The following is a 16004-nucleotide window of genomic DNA, read 5'->3' on the forward strand; positions in this document are numbered from 1 at the left end:
CATTTTTTGCTACTTCACTGTTTGTAGAGGTGTATCAGTCATAATTTTGCCAGTTTAAAACATGAACAGGATCACAGATTCTTCTAAAGCAATGAAGCATGATTTTAAATCAATGAAAAATTATATATTGGGGGTGGAGTTGTTTGGCTTTGTTTTAAATATTTAGTGCATGCCTGAGTCATCTTTTCATGCTTTATGGTGAAAATATGAGAACTAGGAACTTACCTGAGGGTCTCATGCAATTATTTAAATACAGCAGCCTGAGCTTTAATATGTTGTTTGTTGCTAGACTTCCAATAAAGTTGCAGAGGCTGAAAATACTATTTTTGTAGAGGTGTTTCTCTGTATATGCTGAAATTGGGAAAAAAAAAGAATTGCCAAAGGGAGATTAGAAAGTATGGAGTGGGTACCTGAAAACCATGAAATATGAATTTCAAGGTCAGCTGTCCTAACATTCCTCCTCACCTTCCTCACTTCCTCCTCAAAGCCTCCTATCTTTAGTCTGTTTCAAAAGCAAACAATATGCTTCTTGGAAGTATATTAACAGAATTAAGGATAAGACATTTCTAGCAAAAATGCTTTTTTTGTTCAAGTGAAATCAGCAGCCCTAACTATTCACTGGTGAGTGGTTTGATGCCTGGAGCTCACACTTATTATTACTCTTCTTTTGTTTTCTTGCCTTGGCTTTTGGAATAAAGATGAAAATGTCTTTTTTGTCTCCCAAAGAAAATTTGAGGGGAAAAAACAGCATCCATATATATGTCACTTCTCTCTCTTTTTTTTTTTTTTTTTTTTTTGTGAAGGGGCTTAAGGGAAAGGATTTTCTAAAGAAGCTTAATAGCAGCCATAGAAGCCCTACAGATACATTGCCAAATAAGAAGGGCAAACTAATGATATCAACAGAAATAATCTATAACAAAGGAAGAAAAGACCGCTTGTAGATATATATCTGAACAGGGTGGAAAGAACTGAAACAGAAGAATGCGAGAGCAGGAAATATAATTCTTCCAAAGCACAATGGATCTTATTTAGTTAAACAACTACTATCACTTATTTAACTAAGCAATTATTATTACATTTTCTCTTGTTTGGCAAATCTAGCTCTCGGACAGATACCAAATTGGGGAAGCTGAGCATTCACAGTAAGCAGTAGCAGCTGGTAAGCTAATCAACTGAGTCAGTCTTTCGGGTAAGGATGTCCTTACGTATGCATTAGCTACCTATACATATACATAACAGGAAACCAAATTTCACTGGCTGGGAGAAGCAGCAAGTAAAAATTAGAAGTGGTATTTCTAATGTATCAGTTTCAACTAGGAAAGATATCCAAAATAACTTTAAAATAGGCGTCTGCGGCTGGGAAGGGATTCTTGTCCCATTAAAACTGATGGAAGAAATCAGGAGGAGGATTTTGCTTTTGCTCTTGGGAGCCTTAAGAAACATGACACTGCTGCTGTATCACTGATTAAGAAGGTGAATTATGCATGTTTGGTTTTAAAATCTAGGTCTCTCTGCTGGCTTGTGTTAATAGTCCCACTTTCTAGAATACAGTTCCCCATGACCAATGGTTCAGTAACATTCTTGTGCATATTAACCATCAACGGTCTTAAGTAAGGAGACAGATGAATTGGTTCTGTTACACATGGGTTCACTGGGTCACAAAAGAAGAGTGAAGAGACAATTTACATAGAAAAATCGTTCCTGTCTTCTTACTTAAAGCTTGATCCAAATCCTACTAAAGCCAGTGGAAATACTTCTGACTGGAGGTCTTAGATACAAATTATCTATTGCATAACTGAGAAGGTTGGCTTGAAAGACAATACAGAAATCAACTCACATTCAGGAACAAGATCTGGGTTTAATTTAAAAGTCTTTTTGTAAAAATCAAGAAATTTTTCTATTGCAGTCCTATACAAAACTAGTAGATGACAAAGAAAGGTGTAACTCCTTGCAGGGTTGAAAGAAAATGAAGTTTTAAACAATCATATTGCTGTAATTGCAAGCTAAAAGGCCGTCATTACAATCAGAGCTATTGTGAGACAAAACATATGTATGTTTGTGTGGGTGAATATTTTTTCTGTATTTTAACAGTTTACTATGAACTTTACAGTTCCTGTGTTACGGTTTTATTGGGGATTATAAGTATAGATTATATCTAAATGAATTATACCTGAATAATTGCAATGGGAAAATGTTTGCAAACAGAGAAGTTATGCACTGTTACATAACATTGTGAACATTCATGGATATTAATTCAAGAGAGAAGCAAAAAGAGAAATAGATTTCCAGTGCGTTAAACACACTTACTCTTGCCATCCTTCGTGAGTTCATTTTCATGTGAGCTGAAGTGGATTTGTTGTCATGGAAGTTTGTTTTTATCAAAAGTTTCTACAAATTAGCATTTTTCATTATAACAAAGTCTTCCTAGGGAGCTTACAGTTGAAAGCATCTAAGCACAAGAGGGGAAAAAAAAAAAGGCTGAATGCATACAGAAGCAGTACGTTGCGCCTTCTTGGTTATTTTGAAATTCTAATCAAAAGCACATTCACCAGCCCCAGACAAGAGGATTCTGATTTTAAGCTGTTGTCTGCCTGCTACATGGCTCCCTGCACCTTCCTTTAAAAAACCTAATTGTGGCAAGTCTTTGAGAAAGGCTGTTGATCTGAGTGGGCTGATCTGCTCTCCACAAATAAGGCAGTGATTATATTTCATACTTTGCTGTGGGGTGAACATCCTCACCCTTGCTTTCCCTAGGCATAGGGTGTGGGAGATGTACTGTCCTTCACCCTGGTGCCATTCATGCCATTTGTGCCCCAGAACTGCTGTATGGGGTAACTTGGAGAAGCCTCATCTCTGCCTCCTTTTCCAGACCCACATGTCCAAGGGATGCCTCCTCTCCTCTGGTAGTGGCTGGTGCCCTGAAAGCCATACCAATCCAACAGGATTAAACTGAGGATCTGTCTTCTATAAGGCATTTGTCTAAGTCTGAAGGTATTATAGGCTTTGTGCGCATTAGTACGTTATCAGGGCCAGGGCTGAACTCTGGTATGTGCTCACCATCTGCTGAAATATTTGTACAGACTTTGGCCCAGTTCTGGCTTCAGTCAGCTAGTGCTTCCCAAAAAGCTTCTGGTCTGGGAGTGGTTACAACATGCCAGAGACCATTTCCAAATAGCCACATTAATATATTACATTGTATGCATAATATTAACAGCAGCACATTATTTTACCATATATAAAATATACAATACATAAAATAAATTTTATAATGCGTAAACATCGATATATTAATTCAATATATTATGAAACATATTAATATTATTAATTTATAGATAATGTATTATATGTTCTCTTAAGATATGCAATAATTGTATTCTTGTATGAAATATAATAATGTATCAACATATTAATTCTATATAATGGTGCAATACTATATTATTCTTACTCTTTATGTAATGCTAATATAACTGCTTTGTGTAGGGGGCTGAGCGGGTTTAGCTGTACACTTGCACTGTGCCATCTCAGGACCAAGGAGCAGCTCTCATTCCATTTTACTTACAAATACAGATGTGACCAAAAAGTCCAGCAGCTGGTCTCTAAGCAGAGAAGTGGTTTCTAGACTGCTGTGGATTATGTTAACTTCTGAAGGCATCTGCCACAAACCAGAGACAACTGTGGCCAGTTTATGACAAAAACATGAACTCTGCTGCAAGGGGCCTGTAGCTAGCAGCAGGTATTGGGGTCACCAGGGCATCCTCCTGCAGCTCTGGGGGCCTGCACTCACCTTGTTACTTCTTCTCTATTGGGATGCTTTTTCAGCTGGCTTATGCTTTGTTTACATTATCATTATAATTCTTAGGAGTTCAGATAATAGGCAGCATTTCCATCTGCAGAAAAGAAACATGCAGCTTTGTCAGCAACTCTGCAATGGTCTGAATTTGCAACACTGCTAAGAATCACACCGAGGTCCTTCTCAGACACATAATCCATAGAAAACGCAGGGCCAGAGACTGGTAAAACAATGCTTGCCCTGTCAGCTTTCCTAAAACACGCTTTAATCACTTCCCTTTATCAGGCCTATGCAGACCCCATTTGCTAGGAGAAATTAACTGCAACTAATTTACAACCAATAAGTAATAGAAAATTTATCTAGAAGCTTACAGCTGTTGCCTGGATACAAATCTGTTCAAATGCTTTTATATATAAAATGCTTTTAGGGTATTTGCAGCAATTTGTTTTAATGACAAAATGTCAAACAGAAAGCCACGGCACATGACATTACTACCTTAACCTCCTGTGTGACACAAAGTACTGTCCGTATGCCACCAGTGAACAGGTGTAATAAGGATCAGTATCTTGTCAAGCCCTGTTTGGTGAGAGAATCCACATGGCCTATGTGTATGGTTCTTGTTCGCTCTAGAGGATTAGAGACCTGAGAGTGCAAAGAACAGAATTTCATTTCATCAGCTGGCTACATTTATTAGGAGCTATTGCTATTTCGCAAGGTACAAAATTGGAGAAAAGTATTATACCCCTCCCCCCCCCCCCCCAAATCCTCACTGAAATACATTGAGTTAATAAAAGGCGCTCACTATATCTTTTAAAAGTTGAACTGTTAGAACTGATTACAAGGATGCTGAAGAAAATCTGTGAGTAAGAGCAAAAACCAGATTATTGTACAGTCTGCAGAGGTGTTTTGAACCAGCTTTTTTTTCTTATTCTAATACCTGTATTTGCCTTGCTGTGTACAGATACATGCAAATCAAATACTAGAATTCCCAAGGTGAATGCTAAGCTGCATCCACATATCCAGCCGCTGAACTGTGTCCCAAAACCAGAAGACTTTGGTGGGAAACAAGGAAATCTCCTTTGCAGGGATTTGCTGCTTGCTCCCATTAGAGCCACACTCTGCTTTCGGTAGAATGGGTAGTTTGATATAATGGTAACATATCAGGTTACTAGCCAGAAGATCTATTGTTTTGGCAGAAAAAGAAAACAAAGTGGAAAACAAAAGAAAGAGGAAAGTAACTCAGATATGAAGACAGCTGTGAAACTTTTGTTGCAGTTTTCCCTCTCTATTTATCCCCTATGTTTTTGAGCTTCATCAAAGAAAGAGCACCAGCATGTCCTTTAAGAGTCTAGGACCTCTGGGTGAGGAATAAACTTTGGTAATTTGTCATATTGCTTAGGTTCCCCTTCCCTGGCAGCTTCCCATGCAGAGCACGGGAGGACTGCGTAGAACAAGCTAGTTCTGATGCCTAAAATATTTTGCCTCAGTACAACAGCTAAAGAAAATTTATGCCAGTTTATCAAGAAATTTTTTTCATTTTAGAATTTTCTATCAAGATTTTCCCTATTAAAAACCCTACTTAATGTTTTTACAAACTTCAAGCAAGCAAACAAAAAAATGTGTAAGAAAAAGTAATTTTTACCCATTGTATTAGATTGATTCCCACTGTCTACCTTTGACCTCCTCTAGGTCTAAAACATTTGCATGGTCACAGTGTTAAGAGAATCACTAACACATCACTTTGGCCGTAGCTATGTAAAAATAGGAGAAATCAAAGTGCAGGCTGGGCTAATATTGTGCTCCCAATTCTCTGCATTTTCATTTGAACTCTGATACCTCATTTTCCTGTTGATGATTGCAGGTATGTTATGTATAGTATTGTCATCAGCCCATCAAGTTAATATGGGACTTCTGTATTGTTTTTAACATACTCTTCGTTTGTTGGGGTGTTATGAGGAGGAAAATGACTATGCTGTGAAAATCAATACAGCCATGAAAAAAAACTGCCTCTGCTTCCTCACAGAGAAAATAAACTTTTTTGGTGATGATCAGAAACATAGTCCCAGCGGTCTCCCTTCTTGCAAAATGCAGTCAGCTCTGCACAACAGATGAAAGCACTGACACTTGGCACAAAATATTCAGGGCCTTGCTAGCAAGTTTTTCCTTGGAAGATAAATTCTTGAAAGATTCAAGTATTTCTTCAGCACAACCCTCTTTATCTACAGAAACGCAGCCAGCACTGCGTTTCCCGCAACACAGACAGGAGGAGCAGCAGGAGGCAGTTTTCTGTGTTGGGTTATTGTTTTTGTTTTCCAATTGATCCCATAGAAACACCTTTACCTGCTTGCCTTACCTTCACTTTTGCTAAATAAAGTTAGTTTGTCACTTGGGTGGTAGCTGCTACTGTTTAATTACTGAGCAAGGAGTAGCTTATTTTAACTTCAATAAGAAGTCACCCTTTCAAGGATGGTGGATCAAAGGCAGCACCTTCTTAGCACCTGTCATCACTTCAGAGCATCAAAGAAAATGTTCATTGAAACTTCAACCCTTGGCTGTATCTCTTTAAGATATGGTGTGGTTTCCACAGCTTGAAGTGAAGACACACCTCAAAGCTGAGAGATACTTATCCAGACTTCTAAACATGAGAACATAGGACATTTTATTAAAAGTTTATATGTTATAACCAAAGTAAATTGTTCAAAAAGTATCTCCAAGATCATTTTAATGTTGTATAAACCAATGGCTGGTGGGATAAAAAAAATTAAAGATATTAAGAAGCAAAGCAAAAGCCCAACCTTTTGATGCAAATGGAAAAAACTGCTAGTGAGTGATCAGACAGGAAAATGATGAGAATAATAAACTGAGATAAAGAATCATGGATTTTATTTTTTTTGCTTTGTTCCAATTTAATAAAAACTAGTATTTAAAGTAAAGAATGAAGAAAAGAAGTTCAACCAAGTGTGGGAGAGACATAATCTGCAGCTGAGAAACCCTGAGAGTTTAAATGCAGGCAGCTCGGAGGGTCTGCTGGAAGGTCTGCTGTCTTTGCACGGTGCTACCCTGAACTGTGCTGCCTTGCCATACCACATCCTGCAGCTGACGGACACATGAGGAGACCCACAGGCATGAGGGATCAGGGCCATTTGTTGCTGAAAGATGGTGAAGGTTGTACAGAGATGATGAAAACAGTCAGGAGCAGAGAAGGGTCAGGAGGGGATCTAGCACACTGCCAGTCACCTTCATGCCCAGCATAGCTGGCTATGGTGGGAGATGGATGGTCAAACGATGCTTAGTGGCAACGGTGCAAAATGTTCAAATTGGTTTGTGTGGGTTGGAGATGGAAGGTAAAAGAAGGTGATGGTCCCATTCTTATGAGAATCAATTCACTTTCTTTATGACTGTAATGATAGCTTAAAGATTATTGTCAATATAAAATGAACATTAGGAAAAGGCATCAGCTAAAGCAGAATTTAGGGGCTACCTTCTTCCCTGAGAATGACTAATTCATGGTCTGTGTTAGCATTGTTTCGTATTTGGGAAGAAAAGGTAAGCTTTGGTCCTGAGGAAATTGCATTTTATTATAGAAATACTTTTGATTAGCTAATAGTCTTTAATATCTTCCAGCCTCATGGTAAATTGTATCAGAAAAGGGAAGTGAAAACATAACTTGGAATTCACAAGTGACTTTAGGAAACTTAAAATGATACTGCAGTTCAATGAGTTTGTTTCCCGAAATCAAAATATAAATGGAAAATTGACAAGAGTGTACCCTATGGAAGACAGAAAATCTTAATCCTAGTGGATGTGCATTTGTTACATGGAAGAGATATTTGTTTTGGCAGTTTGAAGAGACTTTATGACAATACAATTGGTTTAGTTCTGTGCATGCAAACCTCTTTTCCCATATTCCAAAGCATTCCAGATCAAGGCTAACATTTTATTTCTGCAGAAAATAAACTTGTGTTTTAAGGCCCTTAACAAAGCAGCTTCAGAATTACTGCTACCATGCACATTTATAAAGCAAGGTTATTTTTTCTCATTAAAAAGCACGGAAGACATGACAAATGCCCAAAAGTTTCATCCTGCAAAAAGTACTGTGTCATGAATGGTCCTATTGAAGTCATCCTTACATGCGATTAACAATAAATTATTAATAATTATTAGCATCAATGTATGTAAATTCCTTTCAGATGCCTTACATTTGAGTAATAATTAAAGTTACCATAATAGTTGTCATAAATTAATGTCAGAACATCAGATTCATCAGAATGTCAGTTCATCAGCTCAGACCAAAGGTCCACATAACTTGGCATTCTGTTTCCAACATGGTCCAAAGTGCAAGAACATGGAAAATGTATACAACACTTCCCTCCTACCCTCCTGGATGTATTTTGCCTACTTAGTGAGTCTAAGCAGCAGAAATGTGCCCAGCTGATGTCTTACCAATTCATCATCAGTCTCCTCTTGAGCCAAGTAGACTACTTGTACCCAGTGTCCTCTGGCCAAGTTTCATGAAATTCCCTCTTCTAAGAAGGTTCTACCCATTGCATGAAATGCTACCTCCTTTTGATTAGTTCAAACATTTGTGAGGTATGGAAAGGAATGCCTGCTCTACAGAAAATCTAATTAAAAATGTCAGTCGTCTCCCATTTTCCTCTGTAGCATGTGTCTGTGTATTTGGTTGTTGTAGTCTGCCTTGATGGCATGACACCTGTAAGAAGCCTACCATACACTGCAGATCTGCCAGCCCACCCAATATGTATCTCCGTGGCCAACAGAGTATCTGAGCAGGCCCTGCTTTTTAGAAGGAGGAACAAACAGTCCAGGTTAAACTCAAGAGCAAGACTTGACCCATGGGGAAATAACCCATATGGCTTATTACACCACCTGGAGCCAGTCTCCATTGGTGGTCTTCTCCCTTCCTTGTGCAGATGACAAGGGCTGGAAACCTTTCTGGTTTCTGGCTTGCAGGTGTTGCCGCCAGCAAGCGCTGTGGCTGTTCAGGGGTAGAGAAAATTTGGGTTCTAGAATTAAGAGAAAAACTTATAAAATGCTACAGAACATGCTCTTTCTAGGTGGATGGCACTTTAGAGCTACACACTTTGATTTCAGAAAGTTGTTTCTTTAGCCATGAGATTCAAATGCAAGAGGAAGGACTAGGCAGCCCATGAAGCTGCAGCAGGGAATTACAAAGCCAGCAGCAGACATCCTGGCACACGCATGTTCTTCTGAAGGAGGCAGCTGCTCTAGTCTGATTAGCAGCCATGAAACTGTTTGGTTGTGAGCCAGACTGATAAATAAAGTAACTCTTTCAATAGCAAGTCTGCCTTTAGACATCAAAATGAAAGTATATTAAATAAACTGCTATTTTCTAGTCCTACACCACATGTGTTACCCTAAACGAAGAGTAAGGCCCCATACTGCTGAAAAGTGCTATCTGAATATAGTGGAATTATTATTTCTAGGAACTCTGAGACAAACAAGTAAATTAGTTCAGACTGTTAAATGAGATCCGAATGACCTCTGTCCAGTTAGTCAAAAGGGATCCTCGTTTCTCCTCAGTTCTGAAAAATACTGCTGGCTGTCAACAGTGTCCAAAACTGTTTTCATTTTAGCCTTTCCAGCTAATCTGGGCTGCTGAACAGCATATTTGACTGCCGGAGCAGAATTAACATGATCCTAGCTACGGTGGTTAGCTAGGGCTATCTAGGTTACCTATAGGAGCTGCAAAAGCTGAGCATGCTAAAGAGTGGCTCCCCTAAGCTTTGGCACACAGAGGATTTTATGAAGGGATAACACTGACTTCAAAGATAAGCAAGTTGCTCTGAAAATTAAATCCCATTGAGTATGACGACAGCTGGGGAAACCAAATAAGAAGATTAGTCAAAAATGTCGTAGTCATAAGATTTAGCAAGTCGGCAACTCCTATTTGATCCTGGAAAGCATTTTTGAGGTGGTGGAGGAAAAAGTATCCCAAGGGTATTCCCAAAATACCCTCCATTGGGGTATAGACTTGATTTACACTTAAATATCGATGACAAAGAATAGAGGAAAAGACTAGATAGTGGAAGGTTACAGAAGGGGACAAGACATCTCTAAGGCAATTCGTTCTCAGTGAACATTCAGACCAAAAGGAATCACGCAATTAGGGCCCACTGAAACACCATTTCCCCGGGGTTTGCGAATTGTCAAAAGCTAAACCCTAGCCACATCAACCTGGTACAGATCCCCTAGCCTGCTGGAGGTGGTAAGCTCCTCTCTGCTCCTTATGCTGAGTATTACCATGTCTTGTTGGTGAGCGGGGCAGCTGCTCACTTGGAAATCACATTGTGCTGCTGGTGGTGATGTCTGAGGAGAGCTGCTCAAGCAGCAAGGCTCTTTTGTGTGGAAAATAGTGTCTATTTTCAGCCCACCAGACTTTGTAATGGTAGCTCAGGCTGTCACACAAGACAGCTTGCATATTATAATATCCATGCTGCTAAAATCAGAGGTTTCCTTTAAAATCAAGTGATCAAAATTAATAGTTGTGGGTGTGTGACCCAATGAAATAATTGGAAAGGAATATGGGAAATAAGAGGATTTATCAATGACAAGATCTTTCTTTCTTTTTCCATCATTTAAGTTCTCCGGTATGTTTCAGTCATTTCTGGACAAATACTGTGCTAATTAGCTTAATTTTCCCTGGGCAAAAAATCTGGCTCTTTTTTTTCTTCCCCTGAGAACATATTTTCACACTTTTAATCAGAATATGCTGAGGCTGCCTCAAATCACAGGAGTGTGTCAAAATACGTAATAAAACCTGGAAAGCGGTAGTGACGGGTTGGCTTTTTGGTTTTATATTTCTTGGCATTTTTACCTTTGGGGAAACAAATTTCAACCGGTACATAAATATATATCCAGATATACTTAGAAATCATCGGTGGAGATTTTGTTGATTGACTTCTGAGACTGAATTAGGAAACTGGCAGATAAAAGCAGTGTTTAGAGGCAACTGGCAGCCCTGGGGGATGCTACCAGAGGTAGGAGATTACACTATTTACTCCAAAGAATATAAACAAATATTTGGGCCCGTTTTTACTTTCCCATTGATATTTCTCATTAGGATGCGCAGCACAATCTGAAAACAATGCAGGGCTTAGTATGGGAGATTATGCTGTTCCACTGCCACTGATTCAAATAGATGTGCTAGTTTTCCCTTAATCATACTGGGCTGTCTCCAATGCCATTGTAACATAAATTCTGCAAAAGACTCTGCTGCCCCCTTGTTCTCCAATCTTTCACCTACTTTTCATTCTTTTTCTTGCTAAATATGGCAATGAGAAGATTTACAAAGGGATTGTAAAAAAAAATATAAAGCAGTATCTATGTGCTAGCAAAAATAAACTTCTAGTGCCAAAGTATTTGTACTAATTCTGAGAAGCTGTGTCAAAGGACAGAGCACATTTTCTCTTTACATTTTCCCCTAACGAGCAGTTACAGGACAGTGCATGTGAGCCTCTCCATCGATTCTGATGTGTTTTGCGTCATCATGATGCTCTCCTCACCCAGCAGAGGCAGAGCTCTGCATGCCGTCTGAAAATCAAAATGGCATTTTTGCAGCCTTAAAATAGTAGAGCTGGGACATGGATGCAAACAATTGTCATTCTTGTTCCATCTTGTTTTCTTTTTCCCTGATGACAAATGCTCACTAGTAGCAAAACCAAAGGACATTTGAAAATAAATTAATTTGAAAGGCTTCCACCCAAAAATAATGATTGCTTGGTCTATACACTCTTGTGTGAACACAAGCAGGTCTTTGTGCCAGTATTATATTCAGAAAATATAACCTGGAACACAAGCCTTTTGTTTTATGTGGTGTTTGAAGCACAGAGAGCGTTTCAGCGTGGCACTGTGGGCCATGCCAGTAGCCAGGGCCCCTGTCCCCCCCCCTCCTGGTGGGGAGCTGCCCAGCTCAGAGCCCCCCACTGCACCAGGGCCCAGCAGCAGGAAGGGGCAGAGCTGCTTTGAGAGGGAAGCCACATTAAGTGATCTTCAGAGGACTGACAGAACCAACATTTCTGGGATTTTGTGTTTTTGTGATTTGTGGCTGAGATACTAGACTGAATTTGGAAACTCTCAAGTCTTTTCCCAACTTTCCCAAGGGCATCCACCTCTCTGTGTGGTTCTAGATATATAGAATAGGGGTAGTAAACTTCTTTTGCTTGCTAGCTGATTCTTCTATTAGATTAATTTCTGGGTATGTATCACCCCTGAGATGTTTGTTCCCTTCATAACAGTAATGAAAATGAAGCCAGTGGGCAGTTGTGCTGCGGTTGTGATGGGTCATGGGAGATGGAGTTTGGAGCAAGGTTTGATATTTTGTGTTACTTTGGCCCTCAGTCTCTCTTAAGCCACTTTCAAAGTATTTTTATAGCATGTTTTATAGTCCCTTCAGGATCATGAGTTAGTTCCTCTTCTCTTACATTTTTCATGTCAGATTTATGTTTTGGCTCAAGTCTTAGATAAATGTTTTCAGTTACAATGCTTTTCATCAGTTTTAAGAGTATTGTGTCCCTTTGCATCAAACATTTAGAACAGAAACTCGATACACATGGAATTAAAAAATCTGAATATTTATTATTAATGATTACATGTAGCAGGAAAATATTACCCATTCAGGAGTTTTAAAAAAAGACACAGGAAAAGGGCAGTGCCAAGGAGCATGTTGTACATCTGTTTTTGTGGAGCTCCTCTAAAAGTAAGCAGTTGGTAATAAGGGAATAACGTAGCTTGTAAAAGTGCAAAACCTGCGGGTTATCTTTGCCAGGATTCCTGTCCTTACAGAGCTGCATTTTGCTTACGGTATTTGTGGTAAGTTACTGTTCTCCCTTTCCAGATTACTAAAATGTTTTCACTCTGGGAGATTTGCCTTTCTTCCTTTAGGAGCTACTTTACGGTGACTTCTTTTCAACAGCAGATGTGACACCAGACTTGGCAGCGTGCAAATATTTGTCCTTCATTGGGGTCGCTTGGAAGCCCTTCGCAACAAGCGCAGGCCTCAGTCAGCTGGAGGCAGCTTCTGGTGCATCGTGGCTTCACCAGGAATTTCATTTCATGCAGGCTCTGGCATATTTGAAGGGAGAAGAGGGAGCAGTGTTTTTCAGAGGAAGCACAGAGTATATTGAGGCCAGTTCTCTCATTATTTCAGATCTATGTAAGGCTTTCATGAGTATCGTGCTTAAGTGCTTTGATATTACATCATGTCAGGTGACAAAGGTATTAGCTCTCTCTTTTAATGTTTGCAGCATCTTCCCAGCCCCGAGGCTGTACAAATTGTGCTACCTTCTCTTAGCAGCTATTCCTCTCCCTTTGGGCGGGTGGGTTGCTGGTGGGAGGTGTGCCTGAGGTGGCTGCTGTGGCTCCAGGCCACCGGCACAGACCACCAGCCTTGGCACACCACTCCCTGCATCTTGGATCCACTGAGAATAAAAAAAAATTAGTGGCCAGATTTGTACAAATAGCATGATGCTATTTTTATTTTTCTTTAAAAATGAAACCTTTAGTCTCTAGCTTCTTTTAAGAAATATAAATACTTGAGGAAAAGGCAACAGTATGAAAAATGGTATGTGTGGCATACCTTACTCCTACATCTTACTCTTTGCAAGGGGGCTGGGGGCAAGGGCAGCAGAAATTTGTAGTCTTAATTTTGCATAAGAGAGATACATTACAGGGCCATGCACTGGGAACAGCACTGGCAAGTTTCATGTGTCTGACAAGGTCTCCAGTGCATCTTCACACTGTTTGTAGGATTTAACAAAGGGCTCCCTGCCTGAGCCTGGCTCAGGTAATTTCTTCCATAACAGAAACAGACTTTTGCTGTAAAGGACAGGAGATGGTCTGTGTACTGAACAAAGAATATCAGGGTTAATTTAAATTCCAAAAATTCATGACTCTTCTTTATAGTCTTCACTCCAGTCCCTTACAAATCACAATCTTCTGGGAAGAAAAGCAAAATGAACCAGCACTTAATGCTTTTAATGTCCCTGCAGTTCTTAAATATTATTGGCTTCTGCTTTTTCTCTAGAAAGCTGCAGAAAAATGGACTGTTGCACAGGTGTCAATATTAATAGCAAATTAGCCATTCCCAGCTATAGCTTGTCTGAATTATAACTTGTTTCTGTTTCAAAAGCCATCAATTTTGTCGTTGGAATGCAGTAAGGGGAATTTCCCAGAAGGCTATTGATCCTGTTGGATGTTGAGGTAATGTGAAATAGTGATTTCAAACATTGCACAGTGTTAGAGAATGTCCTGCAAGAAAAGACAGGACGTATTATTCTGTTCTATAACATGTCATTACTGCTTCATGTTCCATTGTTGAAAATTGTTGTAGAAAGTATAAAAGGCATTTTTACCGTGAATATTGGGAAGCAAGAATATGTTGCCTTTTTATGTTTAGAGGAAGAAGATTGTAATGTGTCTGGGACTTGTTCTAGCAACATTATTTCAAAATTTCCTTGTTTTTAAGGCATGTTCCGTATCTTGAGTGTTTTGTGGGCATGTGCATGTGTGTCAGGGAGAGTAAAAGTCCCCTGCCTCCCTACCAGTTTACATCACTTCAGTGTTGTATTCATATCAATGCATAACATTCACTGCATCACTTCACCTGCAATGAAACTTGTATTATATCACACATTTAATTGTTCTTAAACATGCTTATTTAAAACCCAAAGCAAAATTTTCATGGCTAGGTAAGTCATCATTTGGGAAGCTTACCATATTTCTTTAACTGTCAGATTATATTTTCTTGGAGTATGTAACTAGTAACTAGAAAATTATAAACCAATCTGCAGGTGTTTATAACAGGCAGTTCTCACAGTGAATCCCTAAATATTCCAGCTTACGTCTCTTATGTTGGGGGCTAGGCCAATGATTTCCACTTTTATATTATATATGCAGCTGTTGATGGAGAAGAGAAATATGTCTAATTTCAAAAATCTGTATTTGTCAAAGAAACAGGTCAAATAGAAAAGATTGTTTATTCTTTGCCTTTTGTTCTGCCATTCTCATATATTATCTGCTATAAACAATGCAGAAGCTGGAGCTGCAGACCCCACAGTGGCAGATTATTATTAGCAAAATCCTTTCAGACACAGAGGAGAGTTTCTTTTAAATGAAGCAGGTTAAAAAGATATGCTGATTAAAAAAAGACAACACCTAACATATTTATATTAACTGGTGGTAGATAATTCACCTCACCAGGCAAGGTGCAGTCAAATGAAGCTGAGGATTTCAGTGTAATAAGCCATGTGCATGTCCATACCCCATAATTTTAATGTGTGAGCTTGGTGTAAGGCAAAGTAACATAGGCTGAAAGCAATGCCTGTTACAAGCAGCAGTCACCTGGCAGTCTGGAGAGGGATTCTGCAATAGGAAGCTGTGTTCCTGAAGTCATGAAAGGAGATTAGTGTAACAGGTGAACAAAGACTACAAGTAACAGTAAGCAAAGAGTGCCTGGAATCCCTCAGTACGCACCAAAGTCTGTGGATAAAGCTGTAAATTAATTTCAGATGTTAAATACATAATAAAATACAGAAGCTATGCAAATAAAAACCTGTATAAATATTTTTATTGAAATCTCACAAAATGGATACTTGAAGAAGTAAATCAATGCTTTTAATGTTAGAGATGTAAAATGCAATTTCATTTGGATATATGACTGTGATCTCACTATTGTGAATTATATGTTTGATAGTTGTGAAATTAGTAATCTCAAATACAACTGTGGCTGAAGTCATGTTTCTGTAGCAACTTTCAGATGTGTCAGTCTGTAATACATTTTTAATTAAAAATCTAATTGGGATTTGTTATTGCTTCTAATTAATCTCCATAAATGAAAAGTAGTTTTGTGCTCATTATCTGTATCTTTTTTCTTGCAGCATTTCCTACCCCAGTCAGTCCCAGGAGCTTGGTTTATTGGTCCCTCTTTCACTACACTAAGGGGAAGGAAAACCAGGATAAAAACCAGCATCAGTCCAAGTTTTGCTTTTTCATGGAGTCCCTGCTGGAGGCTTAAGCTATGATTCCGTTCAAAGCTGATCTCTTTGCCAGCCAAACCTTGAATATTTGCTCTCCTCAGAGTGGAAAATGCAGTGTTTCTGTACCAGGTGAGGAGTTGAGCCTGTTGGAGGTGAGTCCCCCCATCTTTTAAAGGAGTACACAGATAACTGAGTCGTGG

Source organism: Falco biarmicus, chromosome 5, assembly GCF_023638135.1.
Source record: "Falco biarmicus isolate bFalBia1 chromosome 5, bFalBia1.pri, whole genome shotgun sequence".
NCBI classification, from domain to species: Eukaryota; Metazoa; Chordata; class Aves; order Falconiformes; family Falconidae; genus Falco; species Falco biarmicus.